The following is a 17,834-nucleotide window of genomic DNA, read 5'->3' as shown; positions in this document are numbered from 1 at the left end:
CACTGGCGGGGTGAGGCAGGGGTGTATCCTGGCTCCCTTCCTATTTACCCTTTACATAAATGACTTGGAGAGCTCACTGACGACATTGGGGACTGATTGCCCAAGAGTAGGATCGCGTCACATACCGGTACTGTTATCCGCAGATGACGCGGTCCTGCTCGCACGAACAGCAGTGAGCCTGCAGCATTTAATTAGTGGCTTCATTAGGTTCATGGAGAATTTAGATCTCTCGGTAAACCTGACCAAGTCATTTGTCATGGTGGCAGGGAAAAAACCCACCAAGAGATTTGTGTTTAAAATAGGAACACACGCCTTAGAAACTGTAAACACATTTTCGTATCTTGGTCTCCTGTTTGATGAAAATATTAGGTTTGCCCCATTGATGGAGGAAAGGTGCAGGAAACTTGTTTCAGCAAATGGTGCCATCTTAAACTTCGCACGTAGGTTGGACTGTTGGTCTCCAGAGCAAGTAATGACGCTGTACAGAGCAGTTAGCACTGCTAAAGCCACGTACAGGGCAGAGGTGTGGGTTTTTAGGGATGTACACCAGATACAAGTAGAGGAAGATAAATTCCTAAGAAAACTGCTGAAGTTACCACAGAGCATCCCAGCAGCAATTACACACAAGGAGCTTGGTACCCCGTACATCTCTGACCTGATTAAAGCGAGACCAATCCTGACCTGGCTCCGAATCTGGTTAAACCTAGATGCCGAACTCAGCAGACAAATAATTAAAGATTGCCTTCAGAGAGATAGATGCCTACAAATCCCCTGGCTTAAATATGTTAAAGAAACCCTAGAGTGTATAGACCATCAAATACTATTTACTGACCCGTCAATGATTGACACCTCTTGTACATATCGTATTTATAAACAGCTACTTGACAAATATGATTGTAGCAGGAAACAACCTGCCCATTGCCCATTACTCCCCTGAGGCGGAAGCCGGGGGATAGAATAGAGCTGTGAAAGCGTTTTGCTAGAAACTGTTTGATTAGTTTTAAAAATATTAATTTGCGCCGCAAAGTGTTTTGATTTTAAAAGGAGCACTGCCCACAGATAACCGCTGGCATTTGACTGCTAAATATTGTAAAATCGCCCCACACCCAGCTGATTAAGGTGCTGAGTGAGAGGCAGCATCATGGCATCTTGGCGGACATATTGGGCGTACACACAGCCCCAGCGCTCTAGTCTTCGAGGCTCCTGTATAAAAGCAGAGATTCGATTCTGCTCGCGAGACCTCATTGCCCATTACTCCCTTGAAGCGGAAGCCGGGGGATAGAATAGAGCTGTGAAAGTGTTTTGCTAGAAACTGTTTGATTAATTTTAAAAATATTAATTTGCGCCGCAAAGTGTTTTGATTTTAAAAGGAGCACTGCCCACAGATAACCGCTGGCATTTCACTGCTAAATACTGTAAAATCGCCCCACACCCAGCCGATTAAGGTGCTGAGTGAGAGGCGGCATCTTGGCGGACATATTGGGCATACACACAGCCCCAGCGCTCCAGTCTTCGAGGCTCCTGCATAAAAGCAGAGATTCGATTCTGTTCGTGAGACCTCATGGCCCATTACTCCCCTGAGGCGGAAGCCGGGGGATAGAATAGAGCTGTGAAAGCGTTTTGCTAGAAACTGTTTGATTAGTTTTAAAAATATTAATTTGCGCCGCAAAGTGTTTTGATTTTAAAAGGAGCACTGCCCACAGATAACCGCTGGCATTTGACTGCTAAATACTTTAAAATCGCCCCACACCCAGCCGATTAAGGTGCTGAGTGAGAGGCGGCATCTTGGCGAACATATTGGGCGTACACACAGCCCCAGCGCTCTAGTCTTCGAGGCTCCTGCATAAAAGCAGAGATTCGATTCTGCTCGCGAGACCTCATTGCCCATTACTCCCCTGAGGTGGAAGCCGGGGGATAGAATAGAGCTGTGAAAGGGTTTTGCTAGAAACAGTTTGATTAGTTTTAAAAATATTAATTGGCGCCGCAAAGTGTTTTGATTTTAAAAGGAGCACTGCCCACAGATAACGGCTGGCATTTGACTGCTAAATACTGTAAAATCGCCCCATACCCAGCCGATTAAGGTGCTGAGTGAGAGGCGGCATCTTGGCAGACAAATTGGGTGAACACACAGCCCCAGCGCTCTAGTCTTCGAGGCTCCTGCATAAAAGCAGAGATTTGATTCTGCTCGCGAGACCTCATTGCCCATTACTCCCCTGAGGCGGAAGCCGGGGGATAGAATAGAGCTGTGAAAGCGTTTTGCTAGAAACTGTTTGATTAGTTTTAAAAATATTAATTTGCGCCGCAAAGTGTTTTGATTTTAAAAGGAGCACTGCCCACAGATAACCGCTGGCATTTGACCGCTAAATACTGTAAAATCGCCCCACACCCAGCCGATTAAGGTGCTGAGTGAGAGGCGGCATCTTGGCGGACATATTGGGCGTGCACACAGCCCCAGCGCTCTAGTCTTCGAGGCTCCTGCATAAAAGCATACGGTGATCCCTCCGCGCAGCGGACGCGATCAGCAGGCACGCCGGAAGCGCGCCAAAGTCGAGCCAAAGTCCAGCCCGTCTGCGCCCGTCCGCGCTAAGGACGGGCTGGGGGCTGCATCACCTGTCAAAAATGCTACCAGGTCAGATGTCTAGAGAAAAATTATTGTCTCTGAATACTAACCCTATGAATTGTAATCATGTCATAGAAGTCGATAAATGGCTAGGACCTATCACGTGCACGATATGCAAACACACAGTACAACCTCATGTCAAGGACACCCCTAAAATCATATATAATACCATCAAAAGTGGACTAATCAATGCACGTTCCATGTGCAAGAACGCACTACACATATATGATTTGATCTCGGAGAACAATTTGGATTGCCTCATGATCACCGAAACGTGGCTGAGAGAATGGTCCAATCCAGACATCACTTGTGCACTACCACCCGGCTATAGGATACAAAGACGTGACAGACCTATACAAAGAGGAGGGGGGATTGCTGTCATACACCATGAGACCCTCACCTGTAGCATCTCTGAACTACCTGACATTAAAGGAGCTGAAAGCATAGCCTTTAACCTACAGGCCCATGACTCCTTCACGTTCTCGGGAGCATTAATTTATCGCCCACCAGGCCAAACGAACCATTTCCTGGACAGTATGGGGGAAGTAATTACCACACTGACGCTCAAAGCAGCCAACTTCACATTACTGGGAGATGTAAATCTTCACCTTGACAACATGACTGACCCAAATGTACAATGCTTTAAAGACATTATGCAGGTGCTAGGGCTTACAATTCTTACGAATGATCCCACACATATAGCGGGCCACATATTAGACTGTGTCTGTTCCAATCTTAATACCATCAAAGTATCCACTCCCCTGCCCCAGACCTGGACCGACCATAACTTTATAGCATTTCATCTCACAACGGAAGAAACCAACAATATAAAACTTAACGGACCCAGAAATGAGAAACCAACTCCTTGTTGGACTAAAATCATTGAGCACCCGGACTTACCAAAGTGGGTTAAAGAGAACAAACCACTGTTAACTGGCAATGTGACTAGCGACAACCTTAGTTACAAAAAATGGATAAGATCCATAGGGGAGAAAATGACCTCTGGAGGAGCCAACAAATCTAAACCTAAACAAGGGAAAGTTCAGCCCCCTGGTACACCAATGAATTAAAAGACTTATTACGAACAGTACGCAAACTGGAACGCAAATGGCGTAAGCACTACAATAAGGATGACCAGGACAGTTTTAAAACAGCAAGAGGAAACTATCATGCACAAATCAAACGCACCAAAATAAATTACTTTACAAATAAGATAGAAGCATCTCAGAACAATCACAAGGAGATATTTCGTGTGGTTAAGAGCTTTCGAGATCCAAAGTTTCTGTCTCAGGAAATACCTCCATCACAGACTTTCTGCAATGAGATTGCAGACTATTTTGAACACAAATTTGTCAACATTACGAGAAATTTTCCAGTCATCTCTTTAAATAATGAAAACATAGCCCTAGAAAATAATTCCGAGATAACTAGATGGAACACTTTTACCACAATTGATCTGGCCGACACCTCACAAACAATGTCAAAAATTACATCCGGCTCGCCACTTGACCCCTGTCCCCCCGCACTGGTCCATGCAATTAAAGATGAGGTGAATCCCATGATTAACGCCATTGTTAATGCATCACTCCAATCGGGTGAAATCCCCAGTACATGGAAGACGGCGATTGTAAAACTATTACAAAAAAAGCCCCTACATGATCCATCTGTCCTAACCAGTCTGAGACCCATTTCACAACTCCCGCTCTATGTAAATGTGCTGAAACCTTGGTCAACAAGCAACTCTCAACATTCTTAGAGGAAAATAACATCTTACATCCAAATCAAGCAGGTTTTAGAGCTAACCACTCTACTGAATCAGCACTTTTGTCAACAACAGAAACCATAAGAGCTGCACTAGATCAGGGGAAGAAGGCAGTCCTAATTCTCCTTGATCTATCTGCAGCATTCGACACGGTGTCCCATGCCATCTTATTACATCGCTTGGTTGAGGCTGGTATAGGGGGCACCGTGTTGAACTGGTTTAAAAACTTTCTGTTACACAGAAAACAGATAATCAGATTGGGCCAGTTCCACTCAGAGGAGAAGGAGATCAGTTCAGGGGTGCCTCAGGGCTCTAGCCTGAGCCCTACCCTATTCAATCTGTATATGGCACCCCTGATCAATCTAATTGCCTCCCATAATGTAAGCACAGTTGCATACGCAGACGACACCCAACTGGTCCTAGTTCTGGATGATGATACAGATAGGGCCGAACAGGTCCTGAAAGAGTGTCTGACTGCGACTTTCATATGGATGCATGATAACCATCTTAAATGCAACTCTGCCAAAACAGAGATCCTTCCATTCGGAAAAAACAATATCTTCTCCCCACACACTTGTTGGCCTTCGGATGCGGAAGCCCCCCCAAACACCATCAGTGCAACACGAAACCTAGGAATAAAATTTGACGACATGCTATCCTTTAAACAACAAACTAAGGAAGTTACTGTCGTCTGTTTTAACATCATCAAAGGCCTTTGCAAATTCTTTGACTACCTGCCTTTGCCCGCCCGTAGCACAGTAGCAATTGCTCTTATTACATCGAGAATTGACTACTGTAATAGTCTGTATGCAGGGGTGGCAAAATCTACCCTGCATAAACTACAGATGGTTCAAAATGCGGCGGCCAGGCTGGTTTTCAGATGGCCCAGAAAGTCATCAGCATTAGCCGCCTTGGACACGTTGCACTGGCTCCCCATTCAGAAACGTATATTATTCAAGATCCTCCTGATTACATTCAGAGGCTTTCATAAGCGCGGCCCAAAATATCTGTCTAATAAGTTTCACAGATACTATCCGAACAGAGAACTCAGGTCAGCTACGGCCAACTTAATGTTCATCCCTAAGTTCAGACTAGCCACCAAAGGCGGAAAATCACTGGTAGTCCTAGGCGCTAAAGCCTGGAATACACTTCCGGCTCACCTCAGAGCAACCCCATCAGAAAAAACCCTAAAAAAATTACTAAAAACTTGGATCTATGGATTGTCCGAATCAAAGTGTAAAACCCTTGTCTAAATGACACCTAAAGCTCAGTTAAAACCACCTATTCTCTATTAGCAATGAAGTCACAGCGCCAAGATGCTCCCTGAGGAGTGCGTGCGCTATATAAAAACCCCAAAACATCAAACATCAAACTTGACTCTATTAAAACATCTGTAGCAGCACACTCTTTAGTGAGCAACGGAGAGGGTATAGAATCATATCTGTTTTTAATGCACAGTCAACAAGAGAGGTTTTTAATGTGCCGTTTTAGGCTCAATTTGTTACCTAATATTTTAGCGTATCCGCCTGGTTTTACTCTAACAATTGAGCAGAAGGGTGCCTGCGGCTGCGACAATTGGTCTCCGCAGGACTCCCTTCATTTTGTATAACTATGTTCATTTTATAGATCCCTCGCCCTAGATTTCTTGTGGATATTTTAAAGGAGTCAAAAATCTATCATGCTAAATCTGCTTTAATAGTTTTGCAAAGAGCAACTGATATGCGTACTTTGTGTTCTATTATGAGTTTTTTAAAAATTGTTGTCAAATTAAGAAATACTAGGGGCTGATCTAGGATGAAATGAACTAAATGCTTTTTTTCTCTTTTAATTAATAATAATAATCTTAATTTTTAATACAGTAAAGTTCAGAAATATAATGTAATTTGATGATTGTTGATTTATACTATGTATTTTTATGATGGTTTTTTAATCATCAAAATAAAGATTTACTGAACTGAACTGGTTGGCCAGCATTCATGTAAGTATGTGTCCTGACCCCCTCCATATCCTGGACGAATTTGTTAAAAGCGACATCAAGACAGTAACAACCGTCATGCAGAAAATAAAATCTGGTTCTCCCACTGACCCAGTACCACTAAAAAAAGTATTTTATTGCACCAGCAATATTAGAAAATCTACCAGATTTATTTAACAAAATACTTTTAGAGCTGAGTTCCCTAAAATATGGAAAGCTGCCAGGGTCAGACCCATCCAAAAAAAACCCACAGCTGAGCCGAAACTTCTTCGGAACTACTGCCCTATCTTACTACTTCCCTATATTAGAAAAATGCTGGAATCTCTCGTAAATCAACAGCTTGTCAGTCAGCTTGAGAACCACAGACTATTGGATCTCTCACAGTCCGGTTTTAGGACGGCGCATAGTACAGAGATAGCTCTGGTCGATGTAACGGACAATATCAGGCTTGCTTTGGACAGACGTCAGTCCGTCATTCTTGTCCTGCTTGATTTGTCTGCCGTGTTTGACACCATCTCCCATAGCATCTTAGAACATCGGCTCTGGGAGATTTGTGTCAGGGGGTACACCCTCAAGTGGTTCAAGAGTTACCTTACCAACCGAATTACAACTGTACAAATGGGTAACGTTGTTTCATGTGAAAGACCGGTCAAGATGGGAGTGCCACAGGGCTCTATTTTGAGCCCAACTCTTTTCAATCTTTATATGACGCCGCTGGCCAAGGTGATCAGATCCTATGGTTTTGATGTCATATCTTATGCGGACGACAAGCAGACCTTGGTCTGTCTTGGCCCAGACTCGCTAGAAACATAGCAGCGCTTTAAAGAATGCATGTCCCACATTAATAGATGGATGAGTTCCAACCATCTTCAATTGAATAGAGGCAAGTCGGAGATCATGCTTTTTGGTAAGGCCCAGGAGCACTGGTCCCACGACTAGTGGCCCACCAGCCTTGGCCCTTGTCCAACTCCCAAACCAACTGTACAAAATTTGGGATTCTATATGGACAACCAATTGTCCATGAAAAGTCAGACCAACCATATCATCGGTACATGTTTTGGAGTGATGCGTAGTTTACGAAAAGTCTTCAAATGGAACCCTGTTGAGGTCAAGAAACCATTAGTCCCGGGACTAATAATAAATCGTATGGACTACGGAAATGCCCTGTTGTTCTCAATTACCGAAAGTCTTCTTAACAGACTTCAAATCTTGCAGAACACCACAGCTAGGCTGGTCCTAAATCTTCCTCCTAGATCTCCTTCCGCCACTTGTCTAAAATCCTTACATTGCCTCCCGGTCAGAAAACAAACTTGATTCAAGATCCTTTGTCTGACACATAAACATATGTATAGCAAAGACCCGGGATACCGGTCCCAAGAACTATGTTGGTACCGGCCTCGCAGGATGTTAAGATCCAGCAATGAATCACTGCTTACTCCTCTCAGAATTCGTACCGCCAGAAAAGGAGGCAGATCCTTTACCTTTCTTGCCCTGGCATCCTGGAACGAAATTCCCTTAAATTCACGCACCATCAACGATTAGGACTGCGTTCGCAAGAAGCTGAAGTCATGGCTATTTGACAACTGAGCAAGTACTCCATCAGAGTGGTTCTGCAAGTGGCATGAGACTTCAGAGTGTTGTGTGATCGCTGTACAAATGCCCCTGATCGGATTTGATTTAACTGTAGATGAACTCAAATCATCTTAAACTGAATGGTATTAAAACAGAGGTTTGTGGTCCTTCTGCACAGACAGTGCCCTACCAACCAATTTTTGGTCTCCTAGCATGGGTTTACCCCTCTGGTAGTTAAAAAGCTTGGCGTGAAGATTGACGCCAGATTCACTTTTTCTGAACAAGTAACTACAATGACCAGCACTTATTTTTTCTAGCTGCATTACCTGTTTACTAATGCTCAGAAATTACAAATGTGAACACTCATATTTCAACACATTTACATTACTGTAAAACTATGTACTTGGGACTTCCTACATTTCTTACAAAGAAACTACAATTGATTCAACATTTTACTGCTAGACTAACTAGTGGTGCTTATCGCACCTTTCACATTTCTCTAGTCTTGACTTGACTGCACTTGTTGCAGATGAAAGAAAGAATTATGGTCAAGTCTTTATTGCAAGTCCATAAGACAATGTGTTCACAGAACCATTTTCTTCTCAGTTCCCGGTTCAGGCAGTATCTTCCCAATTGCACCTTGATGTCAGCTTCTTATTGTAATTTAATGATTTCTAAGTTTTGGTGCAAGACAGGTGGCAGGCGTGCTTTCTCTGTTAATGCTGTTTAGAATTTGAATCTGTTTCCGGTTTCTCTCAAGGCTGAGAGAAAGTGAAGCATGAGTTCGCACTTGGCCTAGTTTTAGCACCAATATGCTTCAGGGATTTTATAGATACTCTCCACAAGAACACAAAAACATGAGCACACATAAATAAAGAACATACTGAGCAGACAAATCAACCCTTCATCATTAAAATCGCAAGGCGTTGAGATTGTTGTAGTATAGTCTCAATACACATCGCCAGTAACATTAGAGAGTTGTTAGTCTCAATGGCAGCACACACATGGATCAATGTGAATATGTGAAACAAATTAAATCAATCACTCTTCAGAATGTGATGATTCTCAACCAAGTCAATGTTTTACAAATACATGTACTTCCAGAACAACTCTCATGTCTCTTGCCTTGGATTACTCTGACATCAAGACCTTCTTTCATGTAGACCATACCAGAAATGTTGAGGATGATCATAATAGAGACATGCTTTAATGCTTGTGCCTAGGAAATCGTTTAATTATGAAGCATTTCAAAGTTTGGAACCTGATTTTATTGTTCTTAGCATCATGTGGATATATTCATAGTTCATTGATCTTTTCTGTTATTCCCTCCCGCAGGCATCTTCTTTTTTATGTGGTGTCTTCAGCATGAGATGGCCCATTAGACAGTCACAGTATCTTACCACATGCATGGCATCCAGCTCATGAGACGTAAAGTTGCACCAGCTCCAACATTGGGATGTCATGTCTGCAGCAGAGGAACTGTAGAACTTAGAGGCTGACTGTCCCCATAGTAGCCTCTTTGCCACCATTTTGCCGTGCTTCCTCCCTGGCATACCTTCAAGTAAACCATGGTGGGATGTCACAGAACTGCAGAAAAGTGTCCCTAACAAGTCTGGGAGACATTCCTTACATTCCAAGTAGAGATGGCAATTTTATTACGCCATTGAGGCATCTTGGCACTACTACCACTCACATTTTTGCTCTGAGGTGGCCCTTTCTATTCTGGAGAGAGTCGCCTGAGAGGAACAAACCCACTGGAATTCCTTCTCACCTTTTCGACGGCATGGCAACCTTTATGTTAAGAGCTAAATTGGGACTGTAATCTTTGCACACTCTGAACTATGCTTTCTTTTCAATTGTTTTCCTGCTAATAACTCCAACTGACTCAAAGACTGTCATGCAGAGAATCACATTTTATTTGCTTTAATAATAAACTTTGGTAATTTTGTTACCACATCCAGTAATTATCACTGCGAATTTACTCTTAAATATGGAATCATTTTTTGAGACAGTGTTTCTGGGAGTTTTTCAGCATTGGCAGGTTTGAAGTATCACCAGCAGTTAGACAGACCTTTTCCACACTGGTATGTTGTATTACCACATTACAATTGTAATATAAGCAGATTTTAATGTAGGATTACAACATCACACTGAACCTCAACACATATTGAATACAATAGTTAATTAAATGCCATTATCAAACTCTGCGTTTCGCTAATACACAATTCACTAATTGAGAGATACAGTCTTTAACACCTTGAAATTTGCTTTCTTGTCTTTGCTAATTAAATAGGGTTCATCCTTTTGAAGGTAAGAATTTACATGGATTTACCAGAATGAAGCTTGTGCCAAAAGTCTGTTATTCAATCAAGGTAAGGCTTAACTCTCAATCCTCAAGTAGATGCAATGGGCTAATGGCGCTATGTGAATCAGGGACACCCTTGCTTCTGTGATTCTTTAGGGTTAAGCAGATGCCTGTTCTTCAGTGGCTCTGCATGGCTGGAATCCACAATCTTATGAAACCCATGAGAATATTTAGAGATTAGAGGATGTGGGACATCAACCGAAAGTAAGTATACACTCCAATTAGTGTGGGTGGTGGACATCTGCCAATATTAGCAGCAATCCTGCATCTGATAAATTTCAAATAACTCCCTCTACCATTAGCAAGGGCTTTTGCTGAAAAGGTTCATGTCTATACTAAGGCAGAGCTTAAACAATGGTACTTCAAACAAAGATGTGTGTGTATTAATCTCAAAAGAACATTAATTCCTTGGCCATGATAGAAATATAGGTCACACTGTATAACTGCTAATTCCACCAAGCTGTGCTTGATTTGTTGATGGATGGTTGCAATTTATTTATTTTATTTTAAAGGTTTTGTTTAGCACTTCACACGTGATGTAGTTAAACAAAAGAAACAATTGTACAAAAGAACCATAGTATTTCGAGATGAAGACATATGTTACAGCTGGATTCATCCAGGAGTCCGAAATAATGTTCAAGTGAATTTCGTCATGAGAAGGGATTTAACTTCTTTTTTGAAGGATGCAGAAGATGGGTTGAGTCTGGTTTCTGGGGGTAGTGCATTCCAAATCCTTAGAGCAATTCCAGAGAAGGCGCGATTATATGTTTTCTTCTTAGCAAATCTTTGGGCCTTAAAAAGAAGGTTGTTGGTGTTCCTAGAGGATCTGTTTCCACACAAGAGCTCCTGTTTCTGGGCCAGGTACCTCGGGGAGTTGTGATGTAGGGCTTTGTGTGTCATGCAAGCAATTTTTAATTGAATTCTTGCTTGCAAATGGTAGCGAGTGGAGCGTTTTGACAATGGGGGAAATGTGGCAATGTCTTTTCGAACCTGGATGAGCCTGGCCGCTGATTTAAGTGATGCTCTTAGTGGGGCACTTGTCGATCTAGGGAGTCCAAAAAGCGTTGCACTTCCATATTCTAGTCTGGGAAGTACTAGTGCTTGGACTGCTAGTTTGAAGTCATTTGCTGAGAGGAAGGGTTTTAATTTTCTCAGGTTGTGAATCTCAAAGTTTGCTCCTTTTGCTGCAATACTGATATGTTTTTGCATGTTTAGGTTACTGTCAAGAGTTACGCCCAGTGATTTTGCTGAATAAATCAAAAGAGGTTGGCAGTTGAGCGCTGAAAGTTGTTTAAGCCATGAATGATGTATTTTTGGTTAGGGGGCGATTAGTGGTAATTCGGTTTTGAGTGAGTTTAGTTTGAGGTGGTTAGCAGTCAACCAAGACTGAGTTTTTTGTAGAGTTGAATTGAGTGATTTGATATCGCCCTGAGAGTTTATCTTTAAATAAAGTTGTGTGTCGTCAGCGTACATGTAAAAGTGGATATTAGATGAATTGAGGATTTCGGTAAGTGGTTCCATGAATAGGTTGAACAGAGTAGGTGAAAGGGAGGAGCCCAACGGGACTCCTAATGTGACTGGGACGGTCCTGGACAGGGATTGATTGACCTTGAACCTTTGGGATCTATTATGGAGGGAAGAGGTAAACCAGTTTTGAACTGACCCTGATAAGCCCATTATGTGTTGAAGGAGGTCAAGAAGATTTTCATGTTTGACGGTGTCGAAAGCTGACCATAAGTGAAGTAGGACAAGTGGACAGGCTTCGTTCTAATCTAGTATTTTTAATGCGTCATCTACTATGTGGGTCATGGCCGACTCCGTACTGTGCCCTGCTCGGAAGCCAGATTGAAATGTCTTGAGCAGGTGGAAGTTGGTTATGTGAATGTCTAGCTGGCTGAGAACACATTTTTCAAGGAGTTTCGCCAGAGTGGTCGGTAGTTATTCAGGTCTTTGGGGTCCGCCATTGTTTTTTGCAGGATGGTGGAAACTTGTTCCGATTTGAGAATATCTGGAATAACACCTTGGACTAAGGAAGCACTAATGATCTTTGTCCAAAGTGACACTAGCATTGGTATGAGATCTTTGAGGTAGGTAGCGGGGAGGGGGTCAGAGAAGTGGTTGGAGGGGTTCAGGGAAGTGTGCGCTTTTAGGATAGTTTATTCGCTGTAGGTTTTAAAGGAGGCCCAGGAGGCGTTGTTTTTTAGGGCAAGCTTGGTTGTGCAGGTGCTTGGGGTTGCTAGCAGGTGAGATGGGGTGATCATCTGCATGTCGATCTGAGCTAAAGAGGCCTTAAGTAGCTCTGTTATCAGGAGTTCCGCCTTACTCGTGAAGAAGGAAGAAAATTCTTCGCAGCTGGGTGGGGAACATTGACCATCTTGGGGAGGGTGAGCTACACCACCAGATTGAGATTTAATTAGTTCAAAGAGCTTCTTGGGTCAGTTCTTGGCTTGAACTAGCTTATTTTAGAAAATGTTTGCTTTTGAGTGTCTGATCTTTCTGTAGCATGTGTTTCTAGAGGATCTGAGCAGTTTAAGGTGGTCAATAGATGGTGATGACCTGCATCTCCTTTCAACTAATCTTAAGGCTTGTCTCTCCTTGTTGAGACTACCGTCATACCAAGGTTTAGAGTCTTTTGTAGAGAGCCTCTTCAGTTGTAGAGGCACAGTAGAATCTAAGATTGTGGTCATGGAGTTAAAGTAGTGCTGTGTCAAAGCTTGAACCTCAGTTAGGTCTTCCGGGGAAAGCAGGAGGCTGACATTGGCGGATGAGGATAAATCTGTGAGGGGGCTTTTAAGGTTTTCCTTCCTTACTTTGGGCCTTGATGGTTGTGCTGAGCGTAGTTTAGCTGGTAAGTTGACGGAGAAGGTGATGGCGTGATGATCCGACCAATCACAGGGGAGGATTGTATTAAACTGAATGGCCTCTGGGTTGGCAATCACCAAGTCGAGGGTTGAGCCATTAACATGTGTGGGGCTATTGCAGATTTGGGTAAGGTCAAGGTCCAACAGGATTGTTTTGAGGCTATTATCTCCCGGTTCCTTAGGGCTGTCCCAATGGCGATTGAAATCACCGAGGAATATTTGGATATTTTGTTGACACATATGCGTGTCCATGAATTGCTCAATGAAGGTGAGGTTATAACCTAGTGGGTGGTAAAAGGAGTGCAGTAAGCAGATTGGTTTGTTCTTACTAGTGATTTTTAACCAGAGATATTCGCATGAGGAAAGATCCGGTGATGGTGAACGATTCACTGCGAGGTGGTGCTGGTAGATGCATGCAATACCGCCTTCTGGTCTACCAGGTCTGTCTAGTCTAGTGATGTCGTAATTAGGGGGGCCAGTATGTCAAGGATCGGGTTGGACGATTCGTTTAGCCATTTTTCGGTAAGGATTAGGAGGTCAGGTTCGTGAGTTAGTATAATGTCAGCTGCATGTGCTGAGGCTGAACTGCAGTTTAGTAGAATGCAATTAAGACACTGCTTGGAGATCGTTGGAGGATCCATTGTTAATGAAACTTGCAGAAGATTCTCCAGGATTATACCTCTGGTGTTGTGAATAGGGGTTCTATGTGTACTTAGATGTATAGTTTCGATTAGTGAAGGTTGTTTCTGCAGATTCAGGATAACTGTGGACTAGTTGGTTTGGGGGGGATCGTAGGAGAGGAGGAGGGAGTGTATATCCATGGCGGATAAGGTTTCTTTCTGCGGATAGGATGGGTTGTGGAATTGCAGTTAGGAACTGTTCTCCATCTTGGGGGCCAACTGATTTAGAGAAATGTTTCTTTACCATGATCAAAGTGAAACAGCTGACACTTGATGTAAAGGTTGTATGCCTTTGTGTACAGTAGGTGCAGTGTTTTCCCATTCTGTTTTTCTTCCCACTGGCAGCCAATGGTGATGTTCAAGTGGATTCCTGAATGCATTTCCCTAAATGAGATGCTTCGCCACTGGCTGTCGTATCCGGATGTACTTGATCTTCACTTGTGTCACCTTTAGCTGCACTGCACTTTAGCAGAGAATTTGTTGAAGACATATGTCCATGTGCTCTTTTTGGGATTCTTTTTAGGTTGCCAGCATGGCAGAGTAGCATTAAATCTAGCTATCTCCTGGTCCATTATTACCATTTCTTTTTTCGTCTTTGGTGAAGTTTGGCATCTTGCTAATTCACACCTTTCTGTTTCCAATGTATGTCATCGGTGTAGTACTCAATTGCACCTGCTAGTGGAGATGGACACAGTGGTATGAGATATTCAGTCGTCTTCTGTGATAGAAATGTTATCTGGTTGCATCCCTGTTGCTCTGTGGTGAGAGGAACTTGGCTATCAGTGCTAGGGTTGCTCGTTGCTGTTCTTATTTTCTGCTCAATTAAGGTTTCTGGATTCTTTCTGTTATCGGAGTTGCCCTCGCAGGTGGGACTTCGTTGCTCCATGAGTTGCGTTACTTACTTTGGGGCAGATTTACAAGCCCCTTGTGCCTCATTCACACCGCCGTTGCGTCACTTTTGTGACACAGCGGCGGTGCAAATCCTGCTCCATGGTGCGGTGTTACTTACAACGTGACGCATCTGGGGAGATACGTCACATTGTAATACCCTGCGCCACATGTAGGCGTTCCTGTGCAGGGGGGGGCGTTCCGGCGCAGGAACGCCTCCAAAGTGGTTGAGTGAAATCTACACGATTTCACTCTGACACTTTTAGGACCATGCTGCGTCAAAACCCTGTGCCTGCCTGAAGCAGGCGTAAGGATTGACGCAGCATTATCTAGATAGGGCCCCCAGAGCATTGCTGGAGTTGCGTTGCGCTTGTGACGCAACTCCAGCAATGCGTCACTTTTACGGCACAGATGCGTCACGCATCTGTGACATTTTTGCCCCATGGTGTGCCGCATTGTAACTGCAAATCAACAGTTGATGGACAGAATGCAGAATGCAAAACAAGGTCATACATTCACCCCAGTACATCACCACCCCCTTTTGTACCACTTTGTTCGCCATAAGTTGGCAGGGTATGCTCAGACGGGAGTCCCTTGCTCACTTTGCCACTGGATTCAAGCAAGCCGGGTTGAAGACGGCTGTAATGCCAGAAACCGGTCCTGGGAAGCTTGTTTCCGGTCCAGGGAAGGCATGGCTTGGCAGTTCCGGCTGGACTGTTCCCATGAGGCACAGGGTCAGACTGATTTGCATATGGCCATGTCTGACCTGGGGTGGCAGAGTGGGCTAAAGAACGGTGATGGATTAAACCCAGATCTCTTGACTGGGTGTGAGTATTTGATTGGTTCAGATGCTCCGTCCATCACCACCCCCTTTTGTACCGCTTTGTTCGCCATAAGTTGGCAGGGTATGCTCAGACATGAGTCCCTTGCTCACTTTGCCACTGGATTCAAGCAAGCTTGGCTGAAGACGGCTGTAATGCCAGAAATCGGTCCTCGGAAGCTTGTTTCCGGTCCAGGGAAGGCATGGCTTGGCAGTTCAGGCTGGACTGTTCCCATGAGCATGAGGCACAGGGTCAGACTGATTTGCATTTGGCCATGTGTGACTGGGGTGGCAGAGTGGGCTAAAGAACGGTGATGGATTAAACCCAGATCTCTTGACTGGATGTGAGTGTTTGATTGGTTCAGATGCTCCGTCCATCACCACCCCCTTTTGTACTGCTTTGTTCGCCATAAGTTGGCAGGGTATGCTCAGACGTGAGTCCCTTGCTCACTTTGCCACTGGATTCAAGCAAGCCGGGCTGAAGACGGCTGTAATGCCAGAAACCGGTCCTCGGAAGCTTGTTTCCGGTCCAGGGAAGGCATGGCTTGGCAGTTCGGGCTGGACTGTTCCCATGAGGCACAGGGTCAAACTGATTTGCATATGGCCATGTCTGAACTGGGGTGGCAGAGTGGGCTAAAGAACGGTGATGGATTAAACCCAGATCTCGTGACTGGGTGTGAGTGTTTGATTGGTTCAGATGCTCCGTCCATCACCACCCCCTTTTGTACCGCATTGTAAATGCGGCGCATTCATGATGGCGGAGCTGTGGCGCAAAATAACAGGCGCATCCCTGCTGATTTGCAGGGATGCGCCAGTTATTGTAAATATGCCCCTTTGTTTTCTCGCACGGAGATCCAAATCATTTGGAATGATTGGTGAAAGTTTGTGCATTAAGACTGGGATTTTATGGGTGACCGTGCTAGGATCCTCATATTTGAGCTAAGGTGGGTGGATTTCGGCAGAAGATCTGTTGAATGTTATTTTTAGGAGCACAGGAAACACCGTTTTGCATGATGGGGTGACTAAGTCACTAGCATAGGACAGCTGTCTTCCAAGCCAGTCTTGATTTCCAATGTAAAAGTTGAAACTGAAGTTTGTGTGTCTGTGTATGTCAAGTGCCGACATTATATTGTGTTAGGCCACTTCAACAGTCATATTGGGGACTTGTTTCCAATATAATTTCTACCATATTGACTGCCTCAGGATCCGGCTTTGATCAAGATTGATGTCCCTGGCTTCATTGGGGTGGGTATGTAAATGCATAGTCACATAAAGTTGCATGAACCTTCGTGCATATTCCACTACGTCCCATTTCTGCTTTGCACTTCGTAGACTTCATAGGTATTTGTTCTGATTTCAATAGTATGTCCAGTAGGTAATATAGTGCTGGTTCCATTGTGCTGTGGCGGATTGTTTGCTCTTTGGATCTGTGTGTGTGTATGTATGTCTGTATATCAGTGTGTCTGTGCATGATATGTGCTTATATGTTCATTGTATGTTGAGATTGGTGCCTCGTTTGTTTTTGTTTTTGTGACTTTTCAGGTGCCTGATGCCTGCCTTCATATGACGTCTTACATGTATTTTTGTTTCCATGTTTTCTTAGTATCATAATTAATTTGTATGAATTGCCTGTTAGCACAGCTTTACTTGCCCCTTGCTGTGTGGGTTGAGTTTCGCAGCTTGGGCGAAACATTTATTTGGGGCTATGTGCACATGCCACATGTGCGAGTGTACTTTTGTTGTAAACAGCTTGGGGCTGAATAAGTGAAACGAGATGCACATGCGCACATTGAGTTTTCCCAACTAGTTCTCCATTTTAATTTATTTCCAGATGTGTGGTGTTTGTGCAGGTGCCATCATCTATTTTGAGAGGTGCACATGCAATATATTTTTCTGGGAGAGTTTGTGGTGTTTTTCCTGTGCGGTTTTTTCCTTCAATTACAGGGATTTTGTTAATGCTTTCTGATAATTGCTTGTGTTGAACATGGACTTTGCTGTCTATATAGTTGTTCAGTTGGCACAAATGCATTTTTTTCTTGAAAAAACATTTGGTAAAAAGCATCTTTGCCCTGTCCGTATAGTCTTGCACCCTGTTATTAGGCCAGACTCGATTGGAATCCCTATGAGGCAGTAAGAGTCTGAGCCGAAATGTTTGTGGCAGTGTGGCATGCTGCCGACCAGTCTTTTTGGTCTACCAGTGATCCTCAGCGCCTTAAGTTAAAACTATGTGCGAGGTGGCAAAGAGGGAGTCACTGAAAAATGTCAAATGAAAGGACTATCATAATTGGCAG

The sequence above is a fragment of the Lissotriton vulgaris genome, chromosome 3_1, assembly GCF_964263255.1.
Source record: "Lissotriton vulgaris chromosome 3_1, aLisVul1.2, whole genome shotgun sequence".
Classification (NCBI taxonomy): domain Eukaryota; kingdom Metazoa; phylum Chordata; class Amphibia; order Caudata; family Salamandridae; genus Lissotriton; species Lissotriton vulgaris.
This window is presented reverse-complemented; position numbering follows the sequence as displayed.